Here is an 8,494-nt window from a genome sequence, read left to right on the forward strand (position 1 = left end):
AGAAGAAGAAAGAAATTGGCGAAATTAACAGAAATTAACAGAACCCAATGAAAAAATCAGGAGAGAATGGGATGTCTTTACAAATTATATGAAGAAGCTCTGTTCCACAAACTATGACTGGCTTAGTTTAGGCTGAAAACTCCACAGGTAAAAATTTGTCTCTCCACAAGGTTTATAATGATTACAGACAACCGAAGATATGAGCCTACAGGAACCGTATAGTGGTCAAAGGAAGTCAACCTTTCTTTCTTTCTTTTTCAATTTACAATTATTGATTTTTATTGATTTTTTTAAAATTCCCCTTTCCCATTATCCTCCAGCTGTCGATTTATCAGTTCCTGCGCGTACATTTACATAATGATAACATACTCCCTTAAGGAACAAAAGAGGTTACACATCTCCTTGCCTGCTTGTTAAATGGTTCCTGACTCACCTCAGAAAGAAGGTTTAAAGTTACTATTTTCTCAGTTCAAACAGCATTTCTAGCCAATGCAGCAAAGTCAACTCTAAACCTTTCCCCTTGGATTTAAGAAGTATTCCTAGGTGCTTTCCTGGCCACCTATCTCAGAATGACTCACTCTGGACCCTCTTGGCCTTTCCTAGAACAAAGTGGGGAGCAGGGGAGAGGCAGAAAAGCTACCGCTTCTGCCACCAGATTACATAAATTGATATAATGAGGAGAGGGTAGCAGTAGTGGGGAAGAGGAAGAGTCGGGTGGCAACTGTGGCTCAAGAGGAGCAATGTTTTATGCTGACCCTATTACAGTCTGTTGTTCATGGTCCAGCTTTGACAGTGAATGAAGGACCAGGATGGTTTAGAGGGCAATGAGTGGCAGCAGGGCTGTCTTAAGCATATGCAGCGCTAGGGTGCAAAGATCTGCCCGGCGACCCGGGTCCCCAGTCCCAGGCGTGCAGGAGGGCAGAGCTGGCTGGCCACCTCAGCATCTCATTGGCTCGGTCAACCCCCAAACTCACAGCGCAGAGCTGCCCACAGCAGAAGAGTCCACAGCGGCGCTCCAACTGATGGGCAGGCTCTTCCCCGGACTCAACTCTTGGGCCCTGAACTCTCAGCCTGGCGCCCCTGAAAGCCCATTGCCCGGGTGCCCCACACCCCTAGCACCTATGGGTAAGACGGCCCTGAGTGGCAGTAAGGTTCAGATCAGATCTTCTTGTGTTTCTGGGATGACTGGTTTAGCTCAGATTAAATTGAGCCAATCTCATTTGAACTGAGGGCAGAAGCTAAATCCATAGCTATTGTTGTTGTCGTTTGGTCGTGACCAACTCTTCGTGACCCCATGGACCAGAGCATGCCAGGCACTCCTGTCTTCCACTGCCTCCCGCAGTTTGGTCAAACTCATGCTGGTGGTTTCCAGAACACTGTCCAACCATCTCGTCCTCTGTCATCCCCTTCTCCTTGTGCCAACATCTTTCCCAACATCAGGGTCTTTTCCAGGGAGTCTTCTCTTCTCATGAGGTGGCCAAAGTATTGGAGCCTCAGCTTCAGGATCTGTCCTTCCAGTGAGCACTCAGGGCTGATTTCCTTAAGGGCTGAATCCATAGCTAGTTCTGAAATATTATTTATCATGCCAGGAGCTGTAAAAGTTAAAGACAAGTAAAGCCCGAGTCACTGGTTGTTGTTGTTGTTTTTCAGTCTACAAAATGTGTTGATTACTATCTCCCGGGAAATTGCACTGAGTTTTAAGAAGGCTGCAGAATCCAAAACCAGTATTGTGAGGCTTAACCCAGATGATGGTTTCATCAGTGGCTCTGCGCTCTGCTACAGCAATTATGAGGATTAAATAGCCCTGTAATCATTTGGAAGGAGTGGAGCAGGGGGAGCTATTAAGGTCTTTGCTGAGTTTTGTATTAGTCAGGGAAGGAAATGTCACACATCCAGTCCCATTGCATACAATGGCTCCAAATGCTGCCATTTCCTCCTTTTGATGCAAAGTTGCTTCTCAAATAGTTCAGACATGAAAACAGGGACCCCAATTCTCATACTCCTCCTGCCATGTGCCCCTGAAGGCTCTGTACCTTTGTGTACTGCATTCGTCATTTTACTTCGCAACAGACTGTCCCGTCCCCATCACCACCACCAATTCAAACGACAAGTCACAGTTTTTCACCCTCTGGTATATGTGGTGTCTAGTTTAGCACAGAAGTTCCCATTCAGTACCAACAGTGGTTAACAAGCTTCATTCAGGTTGTCTGCAGCGCGTCTGTAGGTGTGTGGCAGGAGACGGAACATCAGTCACATCAAATACTCCTATTGATTCTGAATTGCATTCGAACTTCTTTTATTTCTTACATTGCATTTTATCATATTGCCATTTGAACTCTGTGGAACTCAAACTGCAGTAGGGAAAAAATATGCCATATGTAAGAAATAAAAGATGAAATAAAAAAATCCATTAAAAATGTACAGCATCTTGCACGGTACGTTGCAATTGCTACAACAGGCAGAGAATCCATACAGTGCTTCTCCAAGACCCTCAGCAATTTTGAAGTGGTCCAGGGCATTGGGGACCCACTGGGCTAGCAACAAGATGTTGTGGTGTAGGGAATTGCAGGCATCATATTCCACCCCCGTTGTCCGTAGGGGTGGAAGGATCTGCCAACTTTGGTGCTCCCAGTTCTAAATCCCCCCCCCCCCCGCAGTCTTAAGTTCAGTTCTCCACATTTCTGCAGCATTTAGTGAATTCCTGAAGAAAATTTATCAGCATATTAGCATGGATTTCTCTTAATAAACATTTTTGTTTGCGGTTTTGACTAACGTATCCATTTTTGCAAGCAATTTTTCCTCATCTAACACCTTTTTGTATGTTGTTAATAATAATAATAATAATAATAATAATAATTTATTTATTTATTTATTTATTTATACCCCGTCCATCTATCTGGGTTTCCCCAGCCACTCTGGGCAGCTCCCAATCAAACGTTAAAAACACAATACAGCATTAAACATTAAAAACTTCCTTAAATAGGGCTGCCTTCAGATGTCTTTTAAAGATAAGATAGCTGCTTATTTCCTTCACATCTGAAGGGAGGGCGTTCCACAGGGCAGGCACCACTACTGAGAAGGCCCTCTGCCTGGTTCCCTGTAACCTCACTTCTTGCAGTGTGGGAACCACCAGAAGGCCCTCGGTGCTGGACCTCAGTGTTGAGGGGGTGGAGGCGCTCCTTCAGGTATACTGGGCCGAGGCCATTTAGGGCTTTACAGGTCAGCACCAACACTTTGAATTGTGCTCGGAAACGTACTGGGAGCCAGTGTAGGTCTTTCAAGACCGGTGTTATAATGGTCCCGGTGGCAACTGCCAGTCACCAGTCTAGCTGCTGCATTCTGAATTAGTTGTAGTTTCCGGGTCACCTTCAAAGGTAGCCCCACATAGAGCGCATTGCAGTAGTCCAAGCGAGAGATAACTAGAGCATGCACCACTCTGGTGAGACAGACTGCAGGCAGGTAGGTTCTCAACCTGTGTACCAGATGGAGCTGGTAGACAGCTGCCCTGGACACAGAATTGACCTGCGCCTCCATTGACAGCTGTGAGTCCAAGATGACTCCCAGGCTGCACACCTGGTCCTTCAGGGGCACAGTTACCCCATTCAGGACCAGGGAGTCCTCCACACCAGCCCGCCCCCTGTCCCCCAAGAACAGTACTTCTATCCTGTCAGGATTCAACCTCAATCCGTTAGCTGCCATCCATCCTCCAACCATCTCCAGACACTCACACAGGACCTTCACTGCCCTCACTGGTTCCCATTTAAAAGAGAGGTGGAGCTGGGTATCATCATGTGTTCATTTTTATCTTCTTATGTCTCCTTCCCTGGTTCCACTTGCAGCAACAAAGAAGCGCTGCCCCTCTTCCTTGCACAAGCTATTTCGCTGTTTCCATATTATTCTTCCTGAAACTGATTTTTCCCTCCCCTGCCCCTTTGCTAGATGTTCCACCCTAATTTAAACCAGTTGGAAGTCCATAAAGACCTCCTTCCTCTGTAGTTTGTAACAATGTGTGGTCGTCCTCGCTGCTGAGACCCAAAGTGCCCATTCCTTGCCGCACGCTGTAATTTGGCATGTTTTGCTTTGACAAATGCACTAATGAAGGGTGTGGCTTTGTTTTGGTTTTTTGCATGTTTCGACAAGAGGTTGCAAAGTGAGTTTTCTCAGTTCCCTTCTCCACCTTCTCGAAAGGTGGAGAATCCTCTTGCTTCAGAGTGATTATGTCTCTTCCCAACTTATTTTTGAAAAATAAAAAGGGGCGGAACTTTGGCTGGCAGGCTTGTTGTGACTCTTTAATTTGTTAGTGTGCATGTGTGTGTCTAGTACTAAGAGAGAGCGAGGGAGAGCGAGATGAAAGTTGCTTGCAACACTCCTAATTTGGACTAGGCCTTTGGGGAGGTATGTGTTGCAACCGGTTTTCCTGCATCAACACGAACCTGCTTTGAGTAGTTTGCGAGCGGCTTTTCTGGGGCTTGGATTAACAGGTGGCAGACACCGAAAAGGGCTCTTTTTCTTCGTCTGCATTCTCTTCTTAAACGAAAAGTGAGGCTCTCCTCCTCCTCCCTCAGTTGTACCTGAAGGGGACCTGTGTTCTGTGCAAGGTTTTGTCGCTGCCCTTGCCCACCTGCTATGCAGAGCAGCATCTTTGAAAACTCCTCTGAAGGATTTGAGTACTTTGCATTCTCCAGAGCTCAGAGAACAGAGAGCAACTGCTTTGACCAGGAGGAAGGAGTAAGTAGAGCCCTCTTTCAAACCTTTTGGTCTTTTCTCAGATCCGGAAAGGCAAAGCGGGAAGGACATTGATGCCTTCCTCTCCTGGCTGCTTGCAAATGGGAAGGAGGGGCAGGAATCTGCCATCACACCCTGGTCCTGCTGACATCTTCCTCTCTGCCTGCCATTTCTTATTAATTCTTTGCACCTGAGTGTAAAGTACTGTGTTCTCCCTCCCTTGGTGTATAGCTTTCTGGTGTCTGCTGAATCTGTCCCCAATACTGGTTCTTACCAACCTGTTTCACTGACACCTACCTGCCTGTTTCCTTCTTTGTGTTTCACTGACACAAATGTGCAAACTGTGAAATTATGGATGACATCCAGCAATGACTGCTCACTTGCATAATAAAAATCTGCTTGTACGATGGGACTTTGGGTTTCTCTTCTCTCCCTCTACACTCACCATCTGCTCCAGAGGGGCTCTATAGCCTTCCAAGGAGCAGATTTCTTTGGGGTGGGGTGGGGTTCATGATCTGGGGAATCTGGTTGTCCCTCTGCAGTTGTATAATAATAATAAATAATAAATTTTATTTATATCCCGCCCTCCTCAGCCGAAGCCGGGCTCAGGGCGGCTAACAACAATAAAATAATACAACATTCTAAAATTAATTCAACTCAAATTGATGACAACCATTAAGCTAAAGTTCTGTGAAGATTGCCAAAGGAGGGAGTCAGGCTGTGCCCGGACCAAAGGCCTGGTGGAACAGCTCTGTCTTGCAGGCCCTGCGGAAAGATGTCAAGTCCCGCAGGGCCCTAGTCTCTTGTGACAGAGCGTTCCACCAGATTGGAGCCACAGCCGAAAAAGCCATGGCTCTAGTTGAGGCCAGCCTAACCTCTCTGTGGCCTGGGACCTTCAGGATGTTTTTGTTTGAAGACCATAAATTCCTCTGTGGGACATACCAGGAGAGGCGGTCCTGTAGGTACGAGGGTCCTAGGCCGTACCATGGTGTTTCTTCCCTCTGTGTTCCGCCAAGTGGTTATTTCTCCTCTAGTCACTCCTGTACATAGCTGTCAACTTTTCCCTTTTCTTGCGAGGAATCCTATTCGGAATAAGGGAATTTCCCTTTAAAAGAGGAAAACGTTGACAGCTATGCTCCTGTACATGACCTGACTGCCTGTCTCCAGCCACTGCGGTCATCTGCAAGGGCTTCCCACATGGCAAGGTTGATATTGCCGGCCTTCATACCAAATAGTGCACTCCAGATTTAGGTGATATGTGAAGCACAGCCTCTTGCAGTTGTGTATCAGGTATTTGTATCAGGAATCTGGGATATTGCTGGGGCTCCCTGTGGAATGTACACTTGGAGGCAACCCTGGGTTTGCTGCATGTAATGCATGGAACGGTCCTGTGCCTTTAAAGCAAAGAGGTCTTCCAATATCTGGAACTCGAGCCAAATGTAGCTGAGCCTGAACTTCAGCTCTTGAGATGGACAGTGACGATTAGCATTCACTGCACAGTGACAAAATTACTGTTTGGGGCAGCTGTGGTTAGACGGGAAGATTGGGGAGGAGGAAATGAATGCCATACCTCAGCTCTTAACTCTACCTGCTCCTCTAGCGTTAGTGCATAGCAGATCATGAGTCACTCTGCTGAACTGAAATTCCTTTGTCAATAAAAAAGAAAAATTCCGTCATTTTGCATAGAGTGTGTGCTTTATTAGTGAGGCTCATTATCTTCTGAATAGGAGTGGAAGTACTTTCTCAAAGCTGCCGCTGCCACTCGCTGTGCATCTGCAATATCTGCCGTCTAAGAAGTATTTCTAATCATGCATTGTTCATTCCGGAGAAATGAGCCCTCCATTCCAACCCCACCCCTATCCAACTACAATGAGAAGATTATACTGCAGTAGTGGCTTCACTAGGAGATTTATTTCCCTAGTGGTAGAACGTAACTCAGTGCTTTGCATGCAGAAAGGCCCAGGTCCAAATTATTGGCATCTCCAGCTAGAGCTGGGAGTGTCCCATGAGGGATAGCTCAGCACGAGACTCTTAATCTCAGCGCTGTGAGCTCAAGCCCCAGGTTGGGTGAAAGATTCCTGAATTTCATGGGGTTGGACTAGATGACTGTTGTGGTCCCTTGAAATTCTACAAACCTGTGATTCTGATTCTGTGAAACTATGGCAAGCCACTGCCAAGCAGTGTTGATCATATGGAGTTAGATGACTAATGGTCTGACTCAGTATAAGGTGGTTGTTTAGTCGTGTCCAACTCTTCGTGACCCCATGGACCAGAGCACGCCAGGCACTCCTGTCTTCCACTGCCTCCCACAGTTTGGTCAAACTCATGCTGGTAGCTTCGAGAACACTGTCCAACCATCTCATCCTCTTTCGTCCCCTTCTCCTTGTGCCCTTCATCTTTCCCAACATCAGGGTTCTTTTCCAGGAGTCTTCTCTTCTCATGAGGTGGCCAAAGTATTGGAGCCTCAGCTTCACGATCTGTCCTTCCAGTGAGCACTCAGGGCTGATTTCCTTAAGAATGGAGAGCTTTGATCTTCTTGCAGTCCATAGGACTCTCAGAGTCTCCTCCAGCACCATAATTCAAAAGCATCAATTCTTCGGTGATCAGCCTTCTTTATGGTCCAGCTCTCACTTCCATACATCACTACTGGGAAAACCATAGCTTTAACTATACGGGCCTTTGTTGGCAAGGTGATGTCTCTGCTTTTTAAGATGCTGTCAGTATAAGCTAGCTTCCTTTATTGAGGGAGGGGTCATAACTCAGTGGGAGAGCATCTGCCTTGCATGTAGAAGTCCCAGGTTCAATCCCCAGTATCTCTGGGGAGGGATGGGAAATGTTCCCTGTCTTGAAAAACCCTGGAGAGCCACTACCAGGCACTGTCAAAAATACAGTGGGATGGATCAATGATATGACTCTGTATAAGGCAGCTTCCTATGTTCCTTGTCTGCTCATTATGAACATGACTATCAATATATATGCCATCTGTGCAAGGTGGGTTTTTTGTGGGGTGGGGCCGCAACATTGGCTCCTCCTACTGACTCACTCCCAAGCAAGACAAGGCATGGGCAAAATGGCTCTTTAAGACCCCACCCTCAAGAGGCAGAGGTGGTGGCCTTCCTTCAACCATCTCAGCTGCTCACTGCCCTCCTCCTGCATTTTGCCTCCATGGGTGTGCACATCAAGTGCTTAAGAAAGAAGAAATCCTGTTCAAACTGGAGAAGAGGGTGTTAAACAGCCTCCCTGGGAGGGAGTGGTTGAAGTGTCTTAACTAGAGCCGAGCTGAAATTACTCATAGGACATTTTAGGGAGGCAAATTCTGGTGATTTCTTCTTTCTTGTTCTTTTCAAAAGCTGAGAGCTGCTTTGTGGAATGTGGAAACCATTTTTTATTTTATTTTTAAAATTACCCCTCACGATGCTCCAGAAATGACGCTATGCCTGGGGCATTGTGGAGGATGCAAAACAGTGCTGACTGGGAAAATCTTAGGTGGGAAATGGTGTGGTGCTTCTGTAAGACAATGTTGGAAAAATTCCCTGCTCCTGGACAATATTAACAAAATGAAATCCCCCAATGATTTCTTGCATTAAATTAAAAACAAATAAACATCTATTTCATATAAAAAACTTATTAGCAACATTCCAGAAGAGGGAATGGGAGGGAATCTCTTTCTGCAGTTTGCCAACTCTCGAAGAATAAGTTGTTCAGTTTTGTTTATTGGAAAAACTCATTTAATAACTGCACTTATATCTCAAATTGCCCCACTGTAGTC

The 8,494-nt window shown here is 46.2% G+C and overlaps 1 protein-coding gene across 36 annotated transcripts in view; it reads left to right on the plus strand.

The window, feature by feature from the left end:
* Positions 1-8,494, plus strand: part of DLG2 (discs large MAGUK scaffold protein 2) — an 877,737-nt gene that overhangs the window by 638,146 nt on the left and 231,097 nt on the right. Inside the window, exon 1 of one of the 36 annotated variants that reach the window (XM_083609626.1) lies at positions 4,301-4,395. The exons of 34 other annotated variants lie outside the window; for them this stretch is intronic. The gene's annotated coding sequence lies outside the window, so the exon portion shown is untranslated. Of the gene's footprint in view, positions 1-4,300; positions 4,729-8,494 lie in introns of those variants that run through there. One more of the 36 variants, XM_083609625.1, reaches the window with a different exon arrangement.

This window comes from Podarcis filfolensis (genome assembly GCF_964270895.1).
Source record: "Podarcis filfolensis genome assembly, chromosome: 4".
NCBI classification, from domain to species: domain Eukaryota; kingdom Metazoa; phylum Chordata; class Lepidosauria; order Squamata; family Lacertidae; genus Podarcis; species Podarcis filfolensis.